Source organism: Adiantum capillus-veneris, chromosome 21 (genome assembly GCF_014529385.1).
Source record: "Adiantum capillus-veneris isolate H3 chromosome 21, ASM1452938v2, whole genome shotgun sequence".
NCBI lineage: Eukaryota > Viridiplantae > Streptophyta > Polypodiopsida > Polypodiales > Pteridaceae > Adiantum > Adiantum capillus-veneris.
The window spans coordinates 27,800,636-27,812,818 of NC_140951.1; the positions used below are offsets into that span (position 1 = coordinate 27,800,636).

General features: G+C 40.8%; 2 pseudogenes; one reads left to right on the forward strand and one right to left on the reverse strand.

Moving 5' to 3' along the window:
- Nucleotides 1-4,104: 4,104 nt before the first annotated feature.
- LOC147430693 (uncharacterized) lies at nt 4,105-5,541 on the reverse strand (annotated as a pseudogene).
- A 476-nt stretch (nt 5,542-6,017) lies between these two features.
- LOC147430694 (actin-51-like) lies at nt 6,018-7,661 on the forward strand (annotated as a pseudogene).
- The last annotated feature ends 4,522 nt before the right edge of the window (nt 7,662-12,183 follow it).

The following is a 12,183-nucleotide window of genomic DNA, read 5'->3' on the forward strand; positions in this document are numbered from 1 at the left end:
AAATCTCTTACGAAAGGGGAAAGGGGGACACATGTCAGAAGGCTATCACTTATGCTGCTTAATTTCCATTGGCTAGGCTTGGGGAGGTTCGTTAGGGTTGCAGCATGAGCAAATAGAAAGAGGGGTCGACCAAGAGAGAGAGGGGGCTTATTTTTCAAAGGCATTATCACTTACACACTCACACAATCTCATGTGTGGAGAAAGAAGACTCTCTCTCTCTCTCTCTCTCTCTCTCTCTCTCTCTCTCTCGGGCCCCCTTCTCAAGCTTTAATAAAAAGCTTACCACCTACTCCAAGCTTGTGAGAAGGGAGGCCTACACCAACAACGCTTCGCTTTGTGATGCAAATTCAACCAAGAGACAAGCTTCAATGCATGATCATCTCCTCTACCATGCTAATTACTAAGCTAAGCTATGCTAATATGAGTGATTATGTGAGGAGGTGTACATCTTTCTCATAAGAATACTCCTTCTTCCTCTTAATCTACTCTCATACCCCACTAGCTCTCACCATGTTTGAAGGTGTGTGAGGTCTTGGGTCTGAGACCGTGAGGGAATTGATGTTGTGTTTGATAAGTGTTTTGCTTAGTGCATGAAGTTTCCATCTTCATTACACTAGCTAGTAATGAAGGAGCACAAAGAATTGTATTGTGAAATGTCTCTCTTGATGGGAGAAACCATAATACAAAGCCTTTTGGAGGGGAGACCGGCTCCATGTAATCCGGTCCTCAACTATTGTCAATAGCTTAATTTTGCTCTCTTTTGAAGTATTGTTCATGCTATCTAACTAGGTGTTATACTTTTTGTTGCTGTCTCCAGCCAATGTCTCCAGCCAAGCACTCTTGTTATTCTCATTAGGAATCTATTCTAATGAAATGCTCACTATGTTCATGCTATTTTCCGCTACACACAAGTTACTTGGCCATTAAATGTTACATGAGCATTCACTCAACAAGGAGATCAAGCACATTTGACACCATTATCCTAGGGAGGCTCAACATTGATAGTTAGTTGATTATTTTAAGACGTAGAGAAAGACAATGGATTTATACTTTGATCGTTACCATAAGAAAACATACATGTGGATCCAAAAAGGGTGCACAATAATGTGATTGGGAAAGTAAAATCTCATTAGAAATAATTTCATTGCAGTTATCTTTCACTAGTGTCCTAGAATTCACATAGTCTATTGATTCTTCTTACATGTGATATCAGACTTTGTTTTTTTTCATCTGTTGTAGCTCTAACACAAGCCTTGCAAATAAGTAATGTGATTTTTACATAGTGGACTCCCTGGGGATATTTATACATTTGAAACTATAATTTACATATGCTGCGTTAGCTGAAAAAAACTAAATCTTACTTTAGCTACACCTTCTAGGGCATACTTTGAAAGCAATGCATTCTAAAATGAGATATTGTAATAGCAAATTCTCCCTAAGGTATTGGAGGCAAAAACGGCACACCTATATACAAGAGCACTACCAAGTGTCACACCTAATTTAAAGCTCTACCTAGCGTGACACCCATTATTGATGAAATATAGACATCATCCTTGTCACATTGTTTACAAAAGGACAGCTTGCACCACTTGAAATGCACAGCTTGGGCAAGTGCAAGAATAGCCTTGTTATAGGAAACTAGAGGACACTTTAATAGAACCATCTTAGAATCTTATGAAAAATTGTAAACCATAAATTTTGGAGTGTGTAAATTTGTTTTGATTAAGTGAAGACATGCTGCTCAAGACTAACTCAAAATTATTTATTGTGTAGGCACCATTTAATTTGGCGATAAAATCTCCGTATAATTACAAGAACTATAAGAAAAAAGAACAAATTTTACATTGTAGAAACAATCCCAAGAGACCCAAGAAATATAAAGCACAAGTGTTGAACTTAAAAGAATGGTATTCCAAACTTTGCTCCTGGTATATGAAGCCTTGGCTTTTAATTATTCATACAACAATAGCTCACAGGCCAATGGCTTGAATGTAGATAGTCTAGAAGCTTATAGAAGAATAACATTTTTAATGTTTGAGTGATGTAACTGGTAAGTGTTGAGCTCAAAGACTGGTTTTTAAGATCTAGGTCAAAACAATTTGGCTTCCAGATCTTCATATAGGAAGAGCTCACAAACAAGACGGGACAATTTAAGAGTTCATAGAAAAAGAGTTCACAGACTGGATACTTATAATAAGATTATAAATCAAGGTGTAGTACTGAAGGTTTTGATTGCAACAAAAGTTTTCTAGCTAGGCATCTTTGCATCAATATTGGCTACTTGTTTAGGGGTACTTTCAATCTTACCATTGTGGTGCTAGATTCTTTGCTATTCTGCTATCAAATTCTTTTATATATGTGTTGTGTAGTACCAATGCCATACTCATTGGCTCTTCCACAACTATCCAATTTCAAATATTCCCACTCACAAGTATCAACCTCTTTCCTCAGTTTCCAAGGTCAAAAATATAAGAGTATTGTGCTAAATTTGGTAAAATCATTATCTACCGTATCAAGCTCAAAATTGAAGATTGTGTAGAGTTGTGCGGACGATCTTTTATCTCTCAATGACATACTGAGTGAAAAACTCTTCATTCAAAATTATGGAACCAAAATGGTTAAGAGAAACACGAAACTTCCCAAAATATCGCTCAAAATTTAAAAGTTCTCAAAATACTCTTTATCGATTTTAATGCATTGCTCCAAGTTTTGTGTCTTTTTGATAGTAGAGATCCATCCTTAAGGAGTCTTTTTGGGAAATTTTGGAAAAATACAAGGGGTATTGTGAGAATGTTTGGAATTTGAGGGGTATTTCATGAAATTTCCTTTGCAATAAGTCTCCAAACATTAGAAAAATATGTTTCCGTTGGTTTTCTTGCAATCAGTCTCATAATTTTGAAGAAAAGAGTTTTTGACTCCGTGCATCGTTGACGCGCGCAGACGGACTGTGAGCTCTTTTCCTACACAATCTTCAATTTTTTAGGGTATTCTGGTAACTTCTTTGATAGAAAATCGACACAATTAGAGGAAACGTGAGACTCCCCTACAAAATGTCAATATTTTAAGGCTATTTTGGCAACTTTTTTGAGAGCAAATTGATAGTCGTGTCAATGAGAGGAAACGTGAGATCCTTGGCAGAGCTTGCAGACCGTCTGCGCGCGCGGACAAATTGTGAGCTCTTGAACATGCTAGTAGCTAGAGCAGACATTGTAGATAGCTGTTGGTAGGGTGGTGATGCTAGCAACTAGAGGCCGAGTAGCTACTCCTGTTACACTTACAGATGATGAGACCAAGGCTCCTGCTACACAGCATGATGGCGAGGTGATAAACGGGGGGAGTTGACGTTGTCGACAACACAAACCCCACCCCCATACTCTGGAGATGTGATTCCCTCGCTCAAAATCTGCAGAACACTCAAAATGTGTTGTGCACGTGGACAGTCCCACAGGCAGTGCCGCTGAGTCTCCAAGGGATGCCCGCAACATGGGCAAGTAGGAGGATGGACACTATAGACTAGCCTTGTAACCACTGTCAATCCCTGGTGAGCGAATAACCACTGGAAGGTGGAGATCCTACGGGCCTAGCAGCCAGTCCAAAGCCGCTGCCAGAAATCGGGGAGAAACTCCTGAGAAGGCCCTACTGGCACTAGTGCGCTGAGGCTGCTGGTATAGCTGGCCGTCAAGCTGTGGGATGCAAAGAAAAGATAACCTTGACATCTACAAGGTACACCAGAGTATTCTTGCAACTCTGGAAAAGTTGGAATGCTGATCGTGCATACAATGAAGCTTCCAAGGTGCTAACCTTCGTCAAGGGTGAATGGTAGCAAGTAAATTGCTTAATAAGATCTAGAAGGTGATAACAGATGAAGCTCAGAGTTTATGTAACATTTTCTATTGCAACATCGGATTGCAATAGCAGCTAATTGAATGTTTAGACTCTAAGATACGATCTGAGAGCTGATAGAAACACACATTTAATCAGATTAACATGTAAGTCTATGGTGAATTGCATTTGGAAGTTGGAAGAGACAAAGTGATGTCCACAATGAATTGATGGACAAGGAAGTAGTGATTATCCCTCCTATCTTGATTCATCTTTATGGGTTCACATCGTTGGGCGGCGGCAAAGGACTTCGGCGTCGATGGTCCAGAGTTCGCTACCAACACAATTGGTGCATGTGAACAGGCCCTCTGGATCCAGTCTTTCTTTGATTGCCTTCAATCTATTATAATGCTACCCATAGAAAGCATCCTGCCAGTTGGGCTCATTCACATCAGCCTCATTCAAGTAGCATCCAGATCCTGGACTCAAATCCCTTAGCAGCCCATTCATTTGAGTGAGAGTCTGGCTGTCCACTATGCTCTCTCCCTCACCCCACGAGTTCACCAGCACCACATGCCACAGGGCTACTCGAAATGCCGGGTTCACGCTGTTTGTCCCATTCTGTGCATCAATTGCCCCACTTAGACTTGCATATTGCCGGAGAACATCCTTGGCAAAACCTGGAGATCAGCCAAGCCGCCAGAGCATGTCTTGTCCGGCCATTTTCTCGCCATATTGGCCAGACGAGAGATCCTCTTGTTCAGCCACATTGTTGCGATGGCCGGGCAAGACATCTTTGTTGTCTTGTCCTTCCACATTGTCACCCAAGAGTGCTTGTTCGCCGGACAAAACATGGGTGTGGGGCCCATCTTGCCCGGCCACAATGGTAGATGTGGCTTGTCCAAGCGTGTCCGGGCCATGCATGTCATCCACACTCTGACCAAGTTTGTTGAGCAAGTTGAGCCTATCTTGTCCAGCAAGATTTTGGCCAGCAGCAACTGCTTGTCCACCCACCAAATGACCTACTATTTGTCCCACTCCGCTAGAGAGTATCTTCATAAAATCTTGACCTATCTGGGCTGCTTGCCCCTGCAAAACTCTTTGTGGGAGCAACCTTGATGCAAGCACCGTATTCACGGCGCTAGGGTCAGAGCATATCCCCAGATTCGCGCTGCAAAGCACCTTGTTGTGCCAAGTGCCAAAGGATGGAAATGTATTGATGGACATATTCACCACAATGTCATTTGGATACTGTGAGGTGAAATTTATGAGAGATTGAAAGCTATCTTGTGCTATGGACGTGCTGCAGTTGTACTGAAAGAAGGGGGTGCCTAAGACATCTGGCTTAAAAGGGTCATGCCAGACCCACTCTCCTGGATCGCACTGAAGTTGCACTAAGGGTCTGGTGTCATAAATTACTCGAATCCTCCACACTCCTCCAAGGTCTGTAGGATCCGGATCAATCAAACACTTCCAAGCAATCGCGGCCACTACTTGGATCCTCTCAAAAGCACTCTCTGACCCCAATGGGGACTCTGCCACCCGTTGAAGTATGCCCTCTGCCTTAACCTCAAAGAATAGGCAATCGCCATCCTTTGAGCAATCTCTAGCTGCAATCAGGATCTGCAACTACATCAACGTACCCATCCATCTCGGGACCTGGGGCTCAAAAGGAGTCTGCCACTTCTTTGTGAGAGCGTCCTGGATGTCCTCTCTCATGGCTAGCTCTTCGCAGAGCTTTGGAGAGTGGCGGACTTCTTACAGCTTGCTTGAGGAGATACAACTAGAGTCTGGGACACTATCGCGCGCGGACAGCCGCCAAGGGGCCCAAAGAAAGGCAAGAGCGGGAGCCAAGCATGTGCCCCTACTCTATGCGCATCGCGAGGTTTGAGACTAAAGGCTCGCAATATTGCTCCTATAACGGCGTTCGAGAAGCTACATCGTTCATCAAGGAGCGCGCGCGTTCAAGAAGCTAGGATCAACACCCAAACACCTAACACATGCACAAGTTCATACAAGTACAGGCCTAGCACTGCAAGTTCATACAAAGAGTGCAGGATTTTATATGGCACATGCGGTGTCCTGTCTTGCATGTGTGAGTGTGTGTGTGTGTGTGCCTACGCACGCGTGCTTTCATGCAAACACATCCAGAAGAAAATCAATGTCCTAACAACTTTGCAAATCGCTGAATGCAGATGGATGCTGAGGTCAAAAATACTAGACACTGAATGCAGATGGACGCAGAGATCAATCACGAATTTGCAGATCGTTGAATGCAATGGACCAACATCTCTTTGCAGTCCAGAAAAACAGGATTCAAAAAAATTAGTGTTGTGGATGACATGTGCATGTGCAGGATGGATTTGCGGGGGATGATGCACGAAGAGCAATGGTTCCGAGCATTGTGGGGCGGCCAAGACATGTCGGTATAATGGTCGGCATGGGGCAAAAGATGCTTATGTGGGGGATGAGGCACAATCCAAGAGAGGTATTCTGACACTCAAGTACCCAATTTACCATGGCATTGTCACAAACTGAGATGATATGAAAAAATTGTGGCACCACACTTTCTTTAATGAGCTAAGGAGTAGCACCGGAGGAGCACCCTGTCCTCCTCACAGAAGCTCCCCTTAATCCAAAGGTGAATCGTGATAAGATGACACAAATCATGTTCGACACTTTCTATGTTCCGGCCATGTATGTTGCAATCCAGGTAGTCTTTTCGCTCTATGCGAGAGGACGTACTACAGGTAATCCCTCTCTCCCAATTTCTTCCATGGTTTTAGCATACAAACATGAATCAGATGTTAATTTCAAAAATAAGATTGCTACAGTGGCTTCTAATGCATATGGCATTACCATTTACTGAATGTTCTATATGAGTAACCAGGAATTGTGCTGGACTCTGGAGACGGGGTGACCCACGCGGTGCCCATCTATGAAGGGTATGGCTCTACACACTTTCTTCTGAAATGCATGTCTCCACACACACACACATAGACACATACACACACAATGATCTATGTAAATGCATGTCCATCCATGTAGCTATGCCCTTCCGCATGCAATCCTGCGCTGGACTTGGCAGGAAGGGACCTAACAGACGCACTGATGAAGATTTTGACAAAGAGAGGCTACTCCTTTACAACAACGACATCACAACGGGAGATCCTGTGGGACATGAAGGAGAAGCTGGCGTATGTAGTCCTCAACTATGAGCAAGAGTTGACTCCGATTGAGGTCAAAAGTACCAGATGTGCCCATTACACTTGTTGCTTATAACAGATACAAAACATGATTGTACAATGATATGATCGCCAACATTGTGAAAGGACAGCCGCCATGGTTTTAAGCTTCAATTTTCACATTTGTCTTGTCGAGGACGTGTTTGCATAGCGATTAATGACCACCGCCAATTCTTTTTGAGATGGTAATTAACGGGCAAGACTAAGAACAAGGTGTTGCAGGATGTAGTGAAGGGATTGATGCAGAAAGTATTAGTAGTATCGCACCTTGCATTTCTAATGTACGTCAAAGACCTTCATTAAATATGGCTGCACTTTGAGAGAAAGAAGACTACAGAAGCCACCGCAATCATCCAAAAGCAGCCCATATATGCATTGGCAAGAAAGGTCTCTAAGAGCGATGCTTTTCAAATTCTTTGAGCATGTTGGATGCTTGTTATATGTAGTCCATGTGGAAATTTTGCATTGGTTGATGCGTTCGTGAGGTGCTTATTACAGATCTTCCAAGGTTGTGCCGGTGGGGAGCTACAAGAGTTTAGTGTACATTCTCTTCAGGGGGTGAGAGGATGTGGTAGTAGGGAGCGGCCTTCCTAGTGTGGAGAAGCACACTAGGAAGACACTTGATCATGCACACCTCTTCAAACCTATTCTCATCATCATCACCATGTGTGGGATCCATGGACCATGTGGTTTTGTTACTGCTATGAGTGCTTTGTGCATGAGAAGACTTGGGCAGCTCTAAGGTTTAAAGGAATCCATGTCCATGTCGTAGTTGTGCACAAAATTTTAACTGGAAGTACATATAGCACAATGGTATCTATAGAGTGGGCGATGGAAAAGCTATTGTGTGCCCCAAAATCAAAGTTGGCTAGTTAAGTTTCAAGAGGAAATAATTGCACTGGTACAATGGGGGTAGAAAGTGGAGGAATCCCATTTTAATAGCCTGGCATACCTGCAAGCATTTGTTAAAAAAGTTTTGAGGTACACCCACAAGTGCCATTGCTACTACCGCATTTGGCTAGGGATCCGAGTGGGATTGTCAGCTTTTCCTTGCCAAGAGATATCCTCCTTTTTGTGAATGTGTGGGCAATTGGCAAAGATGAAATCTTGTGGGAAGTAGCTCATGAGTTCAAGCCTGAGAGGTTCTTGGTTGGTGTTCATGCAATGATGTGGGGATCTTTGGAGAACAAAGCTGTATAATTTGGTTGCTTATACCTTTTGAGAGAGTCCATAGAGGATGCCGAGGTAACCATTTAGTTGTTACCATGATAAGCCTTGTCATTGCCAATCTTTTGCATTGTTTTCATTGGCATCCCTCTTGTTTTAGCATCCTAGAAGGTGAGGTCATGTGGATGTCTAATTCTTGGTCTAATTTCATGCTGGCAAAGACATATTATTTTTAGCGACACTTGCCATCTGCTAGAAAAACTTTAGTAGTCTTGTTTTACATGTATCTAATCTTTCAACAAAAAAACATGTCGAGGGAAAATAACTATCCTATGCACGGTTAGCTTCAACACAAGGGTAAGTATTCAACTCGTTAGTTCTTTTCCTTTGATCTATGGATAGGATAATATGAGGCTCAATAGATCCCAAAACTCTGTTGCGAACTTGCCTAGAATAACCACTTCTTTGTAGTCTTGTCCACGTGCTCCACTCCCGCCTTTGTGCGCCATTATGCCCTCTAATAGCGGGCCCACATCAATTGAATTACCTAACACGTGGTTGCCCATATTTTCCTACTCATGAATCACTGATCTGTGCCTTCATCTACTTTCATACATGACAATCTCCTTTGCCATCCTTCTTTTATTCAGCTAATCATACTCATCATTGCAAGCTTCCCTAGCCACCTTCATTAGCATTGCAAGATCACATACACATATATACATACATATACTCTCTCTCTCTCTCTCTCTCTCTCTCTCTCTCTCTCTCTCTCTCTCTCTCTCTCTCTCTCTCAACTAGAATGTTTCTTCAAGGATTTGTCTCCATGGATTTTATTTTTTGAGACTTCCACTTTTGGTGACCAAAGTATCCTCCAATCTAGAAACCCTTCACATGCTTTGAGTAATGATGAATGGTTTTGTGATAGATTGAGCCTCTAAAAAAACAAGATCCTCAAATGAGCATCATGATCTAAGACACATACAACCTAATGATACCTTTGCATGCGTATCTACACCATCAAGATACGATACACATTTGCTAAAAGTTACGAGTTCAAATATTAGTTCTCATTGAATTTCACACATATCCAGATCACATAATAAAATCTACCATATTCACCTTCTCTGGGCCTAGTCAAAAACTTCTCCCTATGAAAAAGCTCTGGGTGATCCTCCTAATTATTTTAATGTTGAACAATGTTTGAACCCCTCCACTATTGACCATTGTTCTCTTCTATGACTCCCATGTTCTTGCCGCGACATTAGATGCAATCTGAGGCACATAGATGGCCTACACAGAATTGCTCCAAAGGAACCAATCAATTATTGCCCAATAATGTGCTCAAAGGCCTACAAAGGCCATATTCTTACAATAAATGGCAAAGTGACAACCCAAAAACCATGGTTGCAAAGCATGTAACCCAAAGAGTCCATAGTGTAGCACGTGTAAGCCTAGACGAGGCAAATTCCATTTAGCGATTCGAGAGTGATAACAAGACCACCCTCTGAAGGTGAGGAAACCCCTCACATGCCAAAATAGAGGCATTATATGGAATTACAAGAGTGATTGCTCGGGGGGTTCACTATATAGAGATCTTGCATAGCACGTGCGTTCAAGAGGTATTTATAAAACCCCCTATTCTAAAATTTTTAAATTATATAGAGACCCTTTATGTACCACTTTTCTCAATAAAAAGACCCCTTATGTACCAAAATTTTCACTTTTTAAATTTAAGATACCCTTCTATATGTATATTTTCTGTAAGTTCATTGGAGAAATTAACCCCTTCTTGACTCTCTCTCTCTCTCTCTCTCTCTCTCTCTATATATATATATATATATATATATATATATATATATATATATATATATATCTATTTATCTATACATCATTCAAGCTCCATTGACTATCATTCTCCTCACAAGTACTCAATTAGCTTCCCCTCCCACTTATGAAAATTGTTTTTTTGAGCATGCAATGGAAAAAGCTCTTTTTGTTTGAAAAAAGCTCTAAAATAAAAGCTCACAAATTTATTATCCCCTCGCTACATCAACACCCACAAAAATTAATGTCAAACAAATATTCATAATGTGAATTAAGTTTTGCATCATTAGATAAAGCATTAAAAAAAAGACTAAAGTAAAAAGAGAGACAACCATGTAATGGTAAAGTGTCCTCCATCGTAGCCTCATTAGGAAAATTTCCCTTCTGTGCCTATAGAGCATGCATCTTTTAGAACAAGACATGACAAAACTAATCATAACACAACACCACTAATCAAAGAGCACAAAACCAAAGAAATTATGATATACACCTATAGATCAAACGTTGAGCTGCCATTTGCAAAGCATCAACCCTTTTCAAAGATTGAATTTCAGCTTCCTTTGTCTTTGATTCAAGAGAAGACTCCAAGGGAAAGAGGTGTGCTCTTGCTTCCAACTTCACCTCCACAAAATACATGTCAATTGTGCAATGAAGGGGCACAACCACACCTCCTGGCACATTGACATAATCAACTAGCAATCTAGTGGCTCTATCTAGAATTTTGTGAAGCAAGCCCTCACGACGAAGCCAACTATACAAAAAAAAACATGCATCATTGAATGAAAATTTATTTATAAATATATATACTTGAGAGACTTATACGCGAAACATGTGATCTCCTTGTTTTAAACCATAAGCGCCTTGGGTAATTTTATCCGCCTCTAATAGACTAGTCCATAAAACTTTATTCTCTTTGGAAGCATCATGTAAATCAATGAGATTGAGTTTTTTGAGAGTAGCCCAACTATTTGGCCCCCATTTGAGGACCCAAATGCGATCTAACCACTCTTTTCGAGGATGAGGATCCACAATATTTAAAATCTAGGACAAACAACTAATTACACTAACAACAAAGATCAGAAAAGCTCACAAAAAATAGACCTAGATTAGAATTCACCTTCCCAATCGGATCTCCATATTTGCAAGTAAGATCATATCTAATTTTTTCCTCCTCTTGAGATCATCTTCAGGCAGTCTAAACTTTGATTGCTCCATGCGAAAATAAACTCCTTAGACATTTGCACCTTTGTATTAAACAACAACAAACACTCATTAATCAAGAAATTTTTCTCCAAAAAAAGATCTAAAGTTTAGGCAACAATCAAAGAATATTTACATCGTACAAGAGCTTCCCAAGATATCGCCTCATTAAAGGGTACCAAGGCTCAACTCCTTTGGGATACTTCTTTCTCACAAACGCTATTATTTGTTGATCTTTCTCTGTCAAAGCTCATAAATAGTCATCATGATTGGCCGCACAAATATTTGAACAATTGACCATTTCATCTCTCAAATGAGTTGTGACCAATGCATGTGTATTCATGCTACATAAAAAAACATGCAAATTATTAATCACAACATAACATCCCTACAATAAACTCATGAGTAGTAGAAAAATCCACTTACAAGTTCATCTTTGAAGACTTGTAAGCAATGCTATTTCCAAAACTTTTGTCAGATCAATAATTGTGCATAGCATACAATAATGCTTTTCTTTCACCATACTAAAATTCTCCTTAATTTCATCTTGCCATGCAACCGTTCGGTGGTTGCCCTCCCAAACATAAAACATATTGTTTGACAAAGATTGTAATTGTGGATTTGCTACCAAGTCATCCTCAAACTCATTGTTTATTTCAAGACAAATTGGGTCCCCACTTTCACAAATATAATCTAAAACACAAGAAACCCAATTGCAAGAGAGTACCATGTTAACTGAGTCAATGTCAGTTAACAGGAGCTGCTAAAAACCGAAGACGTACGGATGCACATCGAAGATCAACATGAAGAAGCATTGAAGATTGGAGTTACATATTTTTCACATTTTCCCAAAATGGTAACGTATTATAAATTCCCCATTTATTTCAAGCCATTGTAATATTTTAATGTGTTACGGGCTCAA